Below are 15,287 nucleotides of genomic sequence, written 5' to 3' on the forward strand. Positions count from 1 at the left end.
CCACTCCCAATGATGGTAGTTGTCTCCTTTTGCATTCAAAAGTGGCGCTTGTGGGCGTTGGTAGCACAAAAACTCGTTAATTTAGATTTGAAGTGCGACTTTGAAGAGCTGTCAACTTTGCTTGGAGACTATCCCATCTATCAAACTGGGCAGTTGTGCCTTTTAGGTTCCTTCTTTTTTAAACTATCGAATTTGTGTCCAATTTGCATCTCCTTTTGCATGTAATCTAGAATCCATTCAATTAAGATGCTCGTCGGACCATTCAGTTCATTCCTGGCCAAAACATGCAGTTTTATATGCAAATTTTCAACAATATAGCATGAAAGGTGACTCTAAATGGTGACGAATGCTAGTCTATCACAGAACTTCGGCGGGAAGATTATGCAGAGAGAGAGAGAGAGCGTGTATGCAAGAATGCTAGAGTTTGTTGTGTAAAGAATGCAAGGGATGCATGCCTATATTTAGGCCACGTCCACCCGCAGTCAACAGACATAATGTCTGTCATCAAGGCCATTGACCGTAACCGCCAGGGTTACTGACTATTGCACTAGTCGTTGGACTTGAAGAGACACGATGCATCTGGACATGCTACACAACGGGATTCATCGTGGACCGCCGGGTCCCATTCAGGGTCCATCGGGGACACGATGTGGACCAAGACTGCCATGAGACGTGAAATTTGAGGTGGTCTAAAAAGAATATGCGGGGCTTGAACAACACTTAACGAACAGCTTCAAAGAACAGTCCAAAGACCACTTAAAGACCAATTGCCAAGATCCAAGGCATAAGGCACCCGGGACCGGGTCACGGTGCGCGGTCCGCGGGCGGGCGGCGGCGCCCGCGTGTGAGCTCTATCACGCGTCTTATTCCACGATAATTATTACACGTAATATTTCATCTTATTAAATATCTCATCAAAGAAGTTTATCATCCCCGATGTGGGATAATTAACACTTATTTAATTAATCCCTTTGTTTTTCTCATAGCTCATTTCTGGCTTTATTGTGATTTACTTTAATATATTATATCTTATTTAATTAATCCCTTTGTTTTTCTTATAGCTCATTTCTGGTTTTATTGTGATTAACTTTAATATATTATATCTTACTCACCGGGAATCGGATTTGAGAGAATGAATATATTACGATCATCTATTTAAAATGTAGATCGTCGATATTGCATTTAATTTCACATGATGATATTGTATTTAATTTCACAAAACTAAATGTCTTCTACATTTATTATTGGTCAAAGTTCTTTTACCGATCCACAATTCCAACGCTCCTTATATTCTGGAGCATATAATTCCCTAAGTTTGCTTGTCCACTTTTAGAAATTTGAAATTTCTCTACTCCCTCAATTTATAATGTTAAAACAACCAACACGTATTGCAGTTTGAATTATCTACTCATTGTTGTGATTTTTTTTGTTTCACAATCTTTTGATAATTTCAATAATAATTTCCAAATTGTTTTAGGGTCCGTTGAAGGTTTGTATGCTTGGGTTGTGGCTAACTATGCTCTTGGAACCACCGGCGGATACAGTTTAGGACATAGGGATACGATTGTACCCCCAAATAATTATCTACATAATGTAATATTGAGATTTATCATTGCAAAAGGCGTTAGTGACGTAGCGGTTGGGGATGTGTTTCTCCAAGCCAAAGCCAAGACTCGAGGTCGATTCATCTTAAATCTCAACTAATTTTAATTTGTATTTTTGTTTCGCAGTTATTGATTTTATCCCTATTTGTATACTTATTTACTTATAGATTTTATATTTTATAGATTATCATTATGTTCTCTATTTCGTATACTTATTTCTTTTACTTTTATATTCGACTAGTATTACATTCATGCGATACACGTCTCAATATTTTTAAAATATGAATCTTATACTGAAACAACACAATATTAAATACATCATCACAATTAACATTATCACAAGAAAGAATGAACATATTAAAAATGTAAAAGTGTAGAAACATGAATGCTCATTCTTCCACATCTAGACCTGAGGCACCTAAATAGATTATGGATCTTATGTTGAAATAACATAATATTAAATATATTATCACAACTAACGTAATCATCATCACAACCGATACCATTATCATCACAAAACCAAAAGAAATAAAGAAATGCTCAACATATAAAAAATAAAGGCATCTTGAGCGATCTGCTCAAATGTGATGGATAGCCTTAAATAATTTTGTCTTCCCACGGCATAGAGAACCAAGTAGCAAAGTCATTCTGCAATAAATAAATAGATAAATGAATGAATAGAAGTGAAGAACTTCGAACATTAATTTAATATATGAAGATAGAGTTGTGATTTCAAGTAATCTTTTTACGCACAATGTTGTGAACATATGTTGATGTCGAAACTGGTGAGGGATTTTCTATACCTTTGGACATAATTGCGTGGTAAACAAAATGGCGACGGTGGCGAAATTAGTGTAGCAATGTTTATGTACAACGTAATCTTAAACGTATCATCACAACTAACATCATTGTTTCTGTTTCTAACAGTTAAGAAAGTATATATTTTTGTGGGACGAATTAAAAAGGAAAAAAATGCAGTACTCCATTAGTTAGAGAAGAGAATATATGATGATATTTATACTTTTTATGTACTAAATGATTTATGGTAAATTGATATGTAGTGCATGATTATATTAGTACTGCTATATATTTATTCTGAAGTACTTATCAAACAAATTCATGATTACTAATGCAACATGATTCCTAATGCAATCACATCATTGAGTAACTTTTGGGAAAATAAATATGATATGAATTGCATGCATCATGGAATATCTAAATTTGAATTGATCGATACATGCAAAAATATTAAATTTGAGAGTATAAAATTTATTAATGAAAACAGCAAATGCAAAGTAGGTTTTCAATGCACATGCTTATAAATTCAAATTAATAAACTTTAAGTAGTATCCAAATTTAAGAATATTAAATAAATATACCGAATTTATGAATGGAAATTTTGACTAATAAACTTTAAGTAGTATCCAAATTTATGAATATTAAATAAACATATCCGAATTTATGAATGGAAATTTTGACAATAGAAAATGTAACTATCACTTGTTGTCATTTACTATTTTTTTTCCAAAAACTAGTCCATCAGAAGAGCTAACCAAATAAAGACATGATGAGTCAGAAGAGAGAGAAAGAAGAGATGCTCTTTTTGGCAAGGGGCATTAATGCTAAATTAGGAGGACTTTGCCCTAGGGATTGATGCTCAAGTCGTCCTATAAATATTGGAGGACATGACGAAGAGAGCTGAATCCTCAAAAAAGTCTTTCATCTGTTTGTGTTTTTCTTACACCCTGAGGGGTCGAAACAATTGTTACTATGTTTTAGTTTCACCTTTCCAGATAAATTCTGAATCGTAGTTGTTATGATGTTTTTTCTTAGTTAACTCTTGTTGTTTTCTGTTTTGTTGCTCGATCTTGAATCTGAGTTTGGAATTCTGTGATTTAAGTTGAGATTGTCGAAGATCGTGTATGAGATGGAGTTTTTTTGTTTGGAGTTGGTTCAGATCTGATGTGTTCCGAGTTGAAGCTTGCTTATCCGAGTTTGATTATGTTGATCTCTGATTTCTAGTCTAGATTTGAGTGTAACATTTGAATCTCTTTGTATTTGCTTGTTTACGCTTGGATTAGAGATTTAGATGTTGGTTGCATGGAGTTTGAGTAGTTTCATGTTGATTTGTTTCCTTTACGTCTGAATTGTATGGATCTTTCTCAAATTTATTTTCTAGCTCGTTTTATGTTAAATACTCTGTTTGGATCTGCCATGGATGCTTAGCTAATTTACTTTTGTTGATCGTAGAAGAAGGCCGTAGTTAGTTAGAACAACCATCTCTGTCACCTTTTTCGTTGTAGCAGCTTTTCAATAGTGCATAGTTTCCTTTTGGGTTGAGTTGTTCAGTTTGTTTTGTATTCATCTTAAGTTCATTCTTTATTTGGACTAGTTAGGGTCTGGAATCTGTTATGTTGCTCTACTCCAAGCATATGGAAAGTTAAATTCTCTGTTTAACGTTTGTAAATTTGTTTGTTGTTGCAACTGCCAAATCTCTTTATGTAGAGAAACAAATGAATCCTTGTACTTTTAGAGGATACTCCTCTAAAGAAAAGGCACGAAGGCTCTCTCCTACTTCTTTGGTCACGAAAGGAGATACATGTCTACTTTATCTCTGAGTAGTAATTTCTCCGAATGTCGATCTGCTTCTTACAAGTTGCTGCAGAAAGGGAAAGGTATTTTGTGTGATGACTTCACATGCTTCTTCATAATCATTTTACATTATATAATTAACACTCTTTTATGTCAGATGCAGACGTTCACGACCAGTCTACTATGCAGAAGAATTAGACTTACTTACTTCTTATACATTTAAATGTTTGAGAAACATCTTATAAATGCACAAGCAAGCATCAATGCGACAAAATTACTTCTTCTTGCCTTGGGATAAAAGTGGATTGTAGAGTTTATTGTATACAAGCAATTCTATCTGTGCAACATTCCTGAAATATGCTTTTCAGTATACCAATCCTAACAATCTCCCACTTATACTCAAAATCATGCTTTCGAGTATACCCACTGCCAAAACTCTCCCACTTATACTCTAAGCAGGTCTCGGGCCATGATACATCGAACTACCGTACTTTTCACCTCATGTGTAAAACATGTTGCCATATAGGCATTTTGTGAAAAGTTTTGTCAGGTTGTTCTCTGATGATATCTTGGAAACCATAACGTCTTGCTGCACACTTAATCCTTAATTAATTTCATACTTCATCTCTATGTGATTGCTTAGCTTTATCAGATCGTGTTTCCCTCGAGTTAGACATATGACTAGAGTAATTATAATAAAATATAATACTCATACACATACTCGGAATCACGATCAAAGCTATTAGGAAGTTACTGAGATTAACAACTACCTTAGTAGTTTCTGATGAAACCACACTTGTAATTTTCATGATAGAGTCTGTGATGTAATCACACTCCTTCATGACTCAGTTTTCAACTCCTAACGTTAACACATAGTCAATCCAAGCCCCCTAGCTCAAGTGGTTGAGGAGGGTGGCAAGGATATGGTGCCATCCTGGAGGTCTTGAGTTCGACTCCTGGATGGCGCGACTTTGGGATTAATTTCCCTGTGGGCCTGTTCAAGGTTGTTTCCTTGGGGCTTGGCAAGCTTTCGAGCCTGGACGCGTCTGAGGGTGGCGGGTAGTCTACGGGCCTGGACCCGGCTGACCAGGACCCGTCGAATGGGGGGCTAGAGAACGGGCGTGAACAAGGCTAGTTCACAGGCTGGTGCTCCGCTGGGGGGGCTAGTATTCGAGCCACGAGGGGCTGTGTATGGCTAGTTCGCTTGCCGAATGTATCTCGAACTCCTATGAAAAAAAAAACGTTAACACATAGTCAGAGGATAACTCGATCATCAATCAATTATAAAATCGAGTCGATGTAACCTAAAGGACATAACATGGATGTCTGGTAAACTAGAGCATACTTTTTAGTCTTCTTCAAGTACTATAGTATATTCTTTACTCAATCCAATGTCCTTGGCCATGGTTTAAATGATATCATGCTTCTATGCCAACGGCAAAGCAAATATCTAACTTAATACACATCATAGCATATATGAGACTTCCAATTATGGAACTTGTCTCATTCTTCTTGATCTCATTCAATGTCGAAAAACACTTGATTAGAGACAAAATAATTCCGTCTAGAAAAAGAAAAACCTTTTATTGGAATATTCAACGCTAAAGTGTCTAAGTATTGTGTAGATGTAGGATTCTTTAAGAAAACATACATTCTTTTTCTAGTAATCTAATGACACAGATGCTTAGAATGTAACTATATTATCTTAAATCCATCATCCTTAAACTGGGTAGACGACCAGTTTCATACGCTTGATAACCCTCTTAGTTGTTTATCAACTTTTATAGATGTCATCATCGTAGAGTACCAAGAATACCAAATATAGTGCACTTTCAACTTTCTTGCCCTGTATTACATAACCATTAAGATGTTCCATGCAGATGATCTCCTCAAGACTTCTACTTAAAAAAACTGTCTCGACAATCATAGTACATACATCCTAATTTATATAGGCTACAATAGACAATATACAGATCGACTTAGGAAAAAATGGCAGGCGGGAATATAATTCTCTCTGGGTATAAACCCTTTGCCATTATTCTAGCGTTTTGAGATCCATGCTTACACTTGCAGGTCCACTAGCTCCCACTGACTAAAATAGTCTATGGGTAGTATCGCAAGTCTTGCAAACATTCTTGTCTATTTAAGATTGTTATTCAGAATCTATCATCTTATCAAGAATGATTATCTGAATAAGTCATTGCTTCCTTGTAGTTACAGGGATTAGGTTCAAGTCAATCTAAGACTGAGTCTTAAGACTCTCTTAGACCCATGAACTTATTATGTTCCCAAGGAAAGCTCCCACTACAACACTGACTCTTACAATCTTAGGTACAAACGTTGATTTTCTTAGTGCATAAGTCTCTAATGGTATGATTTCTTGGTTAAGATGGAAAATAGATATTCTCATTATCTTGAGAATTATCATACTTGTTAGGCTTGTAGTTCTTCACATAATCTTCATCAAAGAATCTAGTATTCGTGTAAACAAATGCATTCTTGCCATGAAGACTATAAAACATGTACCTTTCCTATCATTTGGGACAACCTTAAAACATACCTCAGTACACAACTCCAATTACTTGGATACATTTTTCCAAAACATATCTTGGAATAACTCTACACCTTGAGATGTGCTGGACTAGACTTACCTCTACTCCACAACTCGTGTGTTGTAGAAGGTACTGATGTTATGGTAGTTTCTTTAAGGTATAACTCGTTGTTTCCAACGTATATCCCATCAATGATAAGGTGTTATTGAGTAAAACTATTCACTTATCGAACTTGTCTTCGAGAGATTTCGATATCTTCTTATATGACTATCCCATTCTTTAGAAGAATGCTTGGAGTAGTCAACTAGGATTTAACTCCCACTACTGATCTTAACTCATTGCTCGTCTCCTATGGTGGTATAAACCATTAAGACTTGCCAGTCTTTCTATGTCGCACCTCTATAAGTATTCTGAATCTCTTGAACCACCAAAAGATTCTAACTTATTGTGCATCAACCAGACTTACCTGACTTTCAAGCTATTTAACAAGTAAGCTGTTAAAATCTCGATAGTCACTTGAGTTAGACAAAATCAGTTTGAACAATTGCTAAGTACTTTCTTGGCCTTATGATTAAGTACCATAAATACTTTATCATTCATTGTTTAAAAAGTTGAACTGTGGTGTTAAACTCAATCTTTTTGCAATTATATTGTTTAGATACTATAATGTATAATTTGTTTTTCTATGGTACTATGATAGATATTCGATCCACATTTCTCAATAATGCACGCATTATCAAATGACAACGAACATCATTTAATCATTAACAAGTTTAGAAACTGAAACTGAATTCTTCCCAAACTAAACTGTACTAATAAAACAAAGTCTTATACATCAAAACAAAACAATAAAGTGGGCATAAAAAAATAGCTCCCACTGCAACAACTGCCCAACTGGATCTAGATCTCTCTTTCAGAAATTGCATTGTTATCTAAGTCATTGTCCTTCTATAGAAGAGGTCAATCCGACTCACAATGCATCTTCTCTTTTGCCTTTTCACCTAATTTTTCGTGCCTTTATAGCTTTCATTGATGACAATTCAGCTCTTCCCTTTTTCCATTGCTAGTCTTCTGTTCGATTGAACTAAGACATAGGAAAGATGCAGCCTTAATGAATTCGTCAACTATCATGTTATCTTCCTTCAAAAGTAATAAAGTGAATACAATGCTGAGGGTTTCCAACTTTTCAGTAACAACCTTCTTGTACTCACTTCTTATTACATTTGATGATGAACTGAGTATAGAAACTATTTGAGTAACTGAATCAGAAGATTCTTCAAAATATTCTAACTCTCTTGGATGTTTCAACAGAATCTGGACAACGTCCTCATTGGATATCCCTCTTTCATCAATATAAACCAAGACGTGTCTTACTACTTAAAAGAAAGTAGTTTGACCTTTTATCTCAAAGAACTTGTCAAGTACATGCATGAAATGCATTCTTGGACTTTCTTTATAGAATTTTGTCGAGGAAATGGAGGACATGAATTGGTGAGTACAAACTTTAAGTTTTCAGCAATGAGAATCTTATCCATTTAATATTTCTAGTCTACATAATTTTGGCCTTCGAGTTTGATTTCTTTAAGGTTCGCAAACATTATTAAGAATTTGGCTGAGACGAAATAAAACTATTTATCACATACTATGCTTAATACATAATCGCAAACAACCACAAAACAATTTATGTATCTCGTAACCGTGAAAACTAAAATAAGTACGCCTCTAGGGAGGTCATACAAATTCGGATTCCAACAATTTCCTGGTCACAATACCGACGGATAGTCCAGAGACCAGTAAGGTGGCATGGCCGCCAAATATTGCCTAAGTATTTACCATAAATATTAGCATCTAGAAATTTCGTTTCTGTTTTGATACTCCTTCTAAGGAAGGTCGCACGCCACTAACAAAATTCCATAGCTATCTTATAAATATGTTTAAACACATGAACTTGCAATTTCGTAGGATTATGGCTACCACTAGGGTGGGACGCGATAATATTAGAAACATGCTTCTAGTTTAAACAATTTACCATTAAGAAGTCTAATCTTATAAACTTGTTATTTCGTAGGATTATTGCTCCCACTAAGGTGGGTCACGATAATATTGGAAACTGCTTCATATATAGACCAATTTATGGAGACCATATACAACGCACTGTTATAATTATCGCTTAGTCATTTTAAACATGGTTTTTGCATAATTATCTCATAAGTACATGAGGCAGACAATCCACTTAAAACGTATAATCACCAAATAAACAGATAAATCCATTTCATAATATGATAATTAATCTCACTGGATAATTATTGAAATTATTTAATAAATCTAGGGAGATTTAATTAAATAATTAATTCCTTATCTTATCCAAAATAGGAATTTTGGATTTGATACGATTTAATTGGATAATGACTATTCAAATTAATTTAGGATTTATCTAGATAGAATGGAATCTATCTAAATCCTCTTAGGATTATTCTAGATTTTACATGAATAAAATCAAATCCTAAAATTTAAGATAAAACTGACATTGGATTATCATTATCTAAATCTTACCAGGATATTTCAGGATAAAAACAAATTTCTCCAAATCCTTAAGACGAAGATAAAATCCAATCATTCCAAGATTTAAAGAAATCTTAGATTATTTTTAATAGAAACCTAGAATATATCATATCGATTAGGATTTATTCTAGATAAAATTAATTTTATCAAAATCCAATTATATAAGGATTATATTGTATTATCTTTATCCAAATTTACCTAGGATATTTTCTAAATAGAAATAAATCTATTTATATCCATAAAATTAGGATAAACTAGAATTAATATTAATTAATTCAACTAGGATTTAACTAGATAGAACTAAATCTATCTTAAATCCAAAAGATAATTACAATACTGGATTAACAATTATCTAAATCTTCTAAGATATATTCTAGATAGATATAAATCTATCAATATCTGTAAGATAGAGATACATTTAATTATCTAAATCTACTAGGATATTTTCTAAATAGAATTAATTCTATAAATATCCACAAGATAAAGATAAACATGGATTTTAATTTTCCAAATCTACTAAGATATATTCTAGATAGATATAGATCTATCAATATCTACAAGATATGGATAAACTTAATTAATATTTATCTTAGTCAATCAAGGATTCAACTAGATAGAATAAAATCTATCTAAATCCATATGACAAGGATAAATTTAATTATTATTCTAATTTATCTAGGATTTATCTAGATAGAATTAAATCTATCCAAATCCATAAATTTAGGATAAAATCCAATTTTTATCCATAATTTAATTAAAAATTAAATTTTAGATAATCCAATTAAAGATATATTAAAATCTTAAACTAAATCATATTTTGAATTATTTCCAAAATTGAATCCAAGGATTTAGAAACCCTAATCAAATTTGGAAAGCGAAATCATGGAACGAGACGATGTGACGTCGCGCGGGCCAGGTGGGGTCGGGCGGGGTCGGCCGACCCCACCACCTGCCCCGGAGTGCACCGGAAAGCTACTTTCTTCGGCCTCCGACCCTACGGCGTTCACGTCTCTGCTCCTACCTCACGTCCTCACGCCGTGTGAGATGATGAGAAGACTGATAAGAGAGAAATGAAGGAAGTGAGGCAGCCGGATGGGTCGACTGTTGCCGATAACGAAGGAGTTGTTGGAGGGGAAGAGTCCTTCCGCGGTTTTTGTTTTCGAAGAGAAAGAGGAATGGTATTGGAGATGTCATTATTCTTTTCTCATCCCTATATTCACTCGTGAATTAGAATAAACCGGCATCAAACTTAACTAAATTTAAAAGATTAAATATCTTAAATATGTTATCTAATTGTAAAATGGGCTTTGAAATATTTTTCTTTAGTTGAATTAATTCTTAGAAGTCCATTAAAAATATATTCTCATATTAAAATATCAATTAATGTTATAGTAATATTTTTTTACAGTATATCAAAATCAACTTATCTAAATTAACCACCTACTTATATAAAGTAAATATTTCTTAATTTCTTCTACTCTAACTTTTATAATTTAAATTTTCAACCTTATTATTCATATTCAATTTTTTAAATCTTTAAAAATTTGGTATGTTACAGAAAAATTATGCTATGTGTATGTCACTTTTTTTGTCAAAATACGTAATATAACATAATTGTTCTCTCTTATTTTATTATTTATTTGCATCTTTGTTTTATCTTAGATCATATTTTATTCTTTCTTCAGTTAACTCCATAAACGTCTTTTTCCTAAATTATGTATCCAAAAGAAGCGTCTCGCTTATAACGGGACGAAGAAAGTGGAGTATGTTGTTTAAAGATTATCGATACTAGCATGAATTATTTATATTAAAAAGTATATTTATAAAAATATTTAATTTAAATAAATATTTACTATTTTGTTCGACCCCACGATATTTTGTTCCTGGATCGGCCATTGCGCGCGAGCGTCACGCATAGGGTAAATAATCTTGCGTCGCCGAACTCGAGTCCGGGAAACTGCCCGCGAAGGGCTCCCACTCGAATCACAAGCTTTCGGGACCTGACGTCTCCGACGCTACTGCGTCGACGTGTCTCCAGCCGCTGCTGCCCGGAACTCCGCTGCCATCGAGCTTGCAGATCGTCGCTGCTCTCGCTGCAGCGTTCGGGCTGTCGTGACTGCACCTGCTGTGCCTCGTCGTGCAAACTGCCCAGCCCGTAGGCTTGGGCTGCCGACGCAGTCTGCCTCTTGAAGCCCTGCGGAGAACTCCGACACTTCTGCTGCCACAACGGACTGCCGTTGCTTTTCCGTAGCCGTCGGCGCTGCAATTTGCAGCCTCCAACACACAACAATATACCATAAAAGGCTCCAAGTTTGATTCGTTTGATTTATTTCTTTAATCAAGTCAATGTGAATAATCAGTAACTCCAACACCAATTCACGTAAGGATAAATAAAACTAAAAGGAATCATGATATTGAATTATGATTTGCACGACATGAATTAAATAATTACAAGAAGTACTCATCAAATAAACATCACGTAAACTTCATGTAATTCTTATGTCATAATTCTTATGTTGTTATGCAATCTTAAAAGAATTAAAGCACAACAAAACACGTTTGAAACGAATCAGCACTACAAGAATATTCCGAGAATGAATTTTCGTGTTCTCAATATTCGAACTTTATATGCATTCAAGCAATTCACATAACATGAAATTAATCCACATAATCAGAGCCAAAAATGGGCTCTGATACCAATTGCTGGGGTTTCAAGCCCCTTGCACAGCGGAAGTTATGCATTCACAAATAAATCATAATTACAGATCTATTTGACCGATTATGGGATCAATTAACTACATGTTAAACACAGAATTGCATCCAAGAACGCACATAATTCATGTACAAGGAATTAAAACCTAAAACATGAATTCCTACGGTTTAGAATTACCGATCTGATTCTTCAAAGAATCGTTGATTGCTTGCGCCTTCTCCACGTGATGTTTTTCATACTGAACCACGAACCTTCTAATCTGTATCCCGAACTCAGAATCTGACCTTTGGGTGGGCAAAGCTTGTCAGAATCCAAAAGGGCTTGAATAGAAAGAAGACAGATTTTCAGTTCTGTGAAGAACTGACTTTTTCGTCTACTCCCAGAGGGGAGCACGAAAATTAATGATAAAAATTCATCCATTTTGTCTTCTATTTAGTCTCCTTTATATAGAGTTATGATGGGCCAGATTAGGGATCCATGGAGGTTGGACTTGGGCAAAACCTGTTGGACTTTTACTAATTAAATTGAGCCCCAATTTAATACAAGTCCAATAGAATATTATTATCATCCACTACAGTATAATAATATTGATTGCCCGTCCAATCCCAAATTACAAGTAATCCGGGCTTTACCTCTTTAATTTATTATTTCCCGTGTTTAAGATATAAATATCCATTAATTAATTTAAGTCTGCTATTTGACTTTAATTAATTAATATCTTTTTCCAAGAGTTGTCTAGTTCAAAATCTTTATTTATTATTCTGGAATAAATTCCAACCGGCCGGGTTTCTGAATAATAAAACCTTTTTCGAACACCTCTTGAGGATATTATCAAACTGGACTCACCCAGCACACGATTCATTACAATAACAATACTAGCACCTCTAGACATTAATCACCACTACCCAAGATATCAGGATTCTTGGATTGCGAAAAATCCGCACCTTTGATAAATCAAAGTAGTGCATAATCAATATCGTATGCTCAATGTTATATCAACAATGATTAAGAAATAACAATCACCGAGACCTCGTCTTTCAGTAAATAGCAAGAAAGAATTATCTCAACTGTTAGATCCTTCAGTGCTATACCACACCAGTTCGTTTATTTCCTAAGGTAAGGAAACATGCGGACTGACACTGCAACCAGTCTACTATGCAGAAGAATTAGACTTACTTGTTTCTTATACATTTAAATGTTTGAGAAACATCTTATAAATGCACAAGCAAGCATCAATGCGACAAAATTACTTCTTCTCGCCTTGGGATAAAAGTGGATTGTAGAGTTTATTGTATACAAGCAATTCTATCCGTGCAACATGCTCGAAATATGCTTTTCAGTATACCAATCCTAACATTGTGCTGCCCAACCTTGGCGGTTGAAGGCGTTCTCTTGTTGTTGCTCCGCCCATCGATTTTCCTAAGTGTTGGACATATTTTGCATGTAGGAGAACATATCTCCTAGTTGGGTGGAGGTTTTCACTTGCAACTCCACATTGGCGTTAGGCCTTCCGTGACAACGGTAAGCTCTAGTGCGGCGGCGGTGGCCCTCTACTTCCTCATCGTCTTCTTCTTCTTCTTCTTCATCATGTGGCGGTGCCCCACTCCCATGAACTTGTGATTGCTCCGCCCCCTCATAATAATTTTCGATGGCGTCAAAGGCAGAGTCTTCTTCGGGGTCGAAGGCGGGGGTACGGGAAGTAATGTTCTCCTCCTAAACTCCCCTTGAATGGGGTTTGCCTCAATGACTCTTTGGTGAGCGGGAGTGTTGAGCTTCCAATTAGCTTGATTATCTCATGTATGGGATGGGAACGGAAAAGTGATCCTGATCCACTTGCATGAAAAATGCTTGACCGCTAGAATCGGTCTTCAAAAGACCCACCGAAAAGAGCACCTCATAAATGCCAATGTGTTCGGCAAGCACCGTGATCAATCCCCCGTAACATATCACACTCCCGTCCTTCTTTGAAATGCGGTCAACGTAGAAAGCGAAGAGGTTCCCAAAGTTGAACCTCCTTTTGGTGAGAAGACACCATATGACGTTGATCTCGATTTGGGACACACTCCCACCATCAATCCTAGCAAACATAATTTGTGTCATGGCTCGGTGGAGGTACCTCAAGACGGGGTTGCGGATGGATGAGGACTTGGCATAGCCCAGCTCATGTTCTTCTCCTTCCATCGTCATCGCACCCCAAACATCAAAATAGTCATAGTCAATCTCCCCGTCGGGGCTGGGGTAGAAAAAATGGAACACCTCACAAAGGTCCTTCATGGAGAAGGTGTGGTTGCGGTTGTCGAGGCGGAAGTCAATGCTCTCGGGGGTACGGGAACGGTGGTTCTTGTGCACCTTGAGCATGCTTAGGAACTCGAGAGTGAGTCTCCTATATGAGGGCCATTCCCCTCCTCTACGTTGCACAACGCCCAAAAGTCTTCTAAAATCCCCAAAGTACCAAGGGGAAGCTATGGAGGTACCGTGAGGGCACCGTGTCTCTTGCTGAGACTCTCTTCCACATTGATTTATGTTCATTCGTGGGAAGGCTAACTCCATAACTCTTCGCATTCTCGGGCTTGCCTCTTGTTGTCATTTTCCTACAAAAGAAAATCAAACTCTAAAAAAGAGCACCAAATAACGGACCAACAAAGATTCCCCCAAACTTGCACTCAACTAAACATACACCATAAATTCTTCAACAATGTGCAAGTTTGTATCAACTAAGCATTCTAAATGGTAGCATGTGATCATGTAAAACAAAATCAACAACTTAGAACAACTAGAATCCATCCCCTAACGTGAATTCATCCCCCATGCAGAGAAGTATCGACATAAACAACACAAATCAACAATCTCTATAACTACACTTGTATCGCAATTCATGGAAGTAATAATAGACTCATAATGCTATGAACATGATTGCAACATATAAACAACTAAGAATAAGAGGCAAACTCACCAATAAAAACCAACAATTCACCACCTTATGCAAAATTCAACCATGTAAAACAAGTAAAAACATCATTACACTCATCCCCATACTAAAACATACTTTTCAACCAAACAATTCAACAAGAAAGAGAAAAATCAATTGAAGAATGCAAACTAAACTCAAAAATTAAGTGTAGGATTCATACCTTGAGTTGGAGAGAATTGGACGATGAAAGCTTGAATTTAGGAATGGAATGGAAGAATGAGAGTATGGTTGTGTGAATTAGGTGATAATTTGTAGTTGGGGTCGTGTTCAAGTGAGACTTGGAGAAGATGGTG

This window comes from Salvia splendens, chromosome 22, assembly GCF_004379255.2.
Source record: "Salvia splendens isolate huo1 chromosome 22, SspV2, whole genome shotgun sequence".
NCBI lineage: Eukaryota > Viridiplantae > Streptophyta > Magnoliopsida > Lamiales > Lamiaceae > Salvia > Salvia splendens.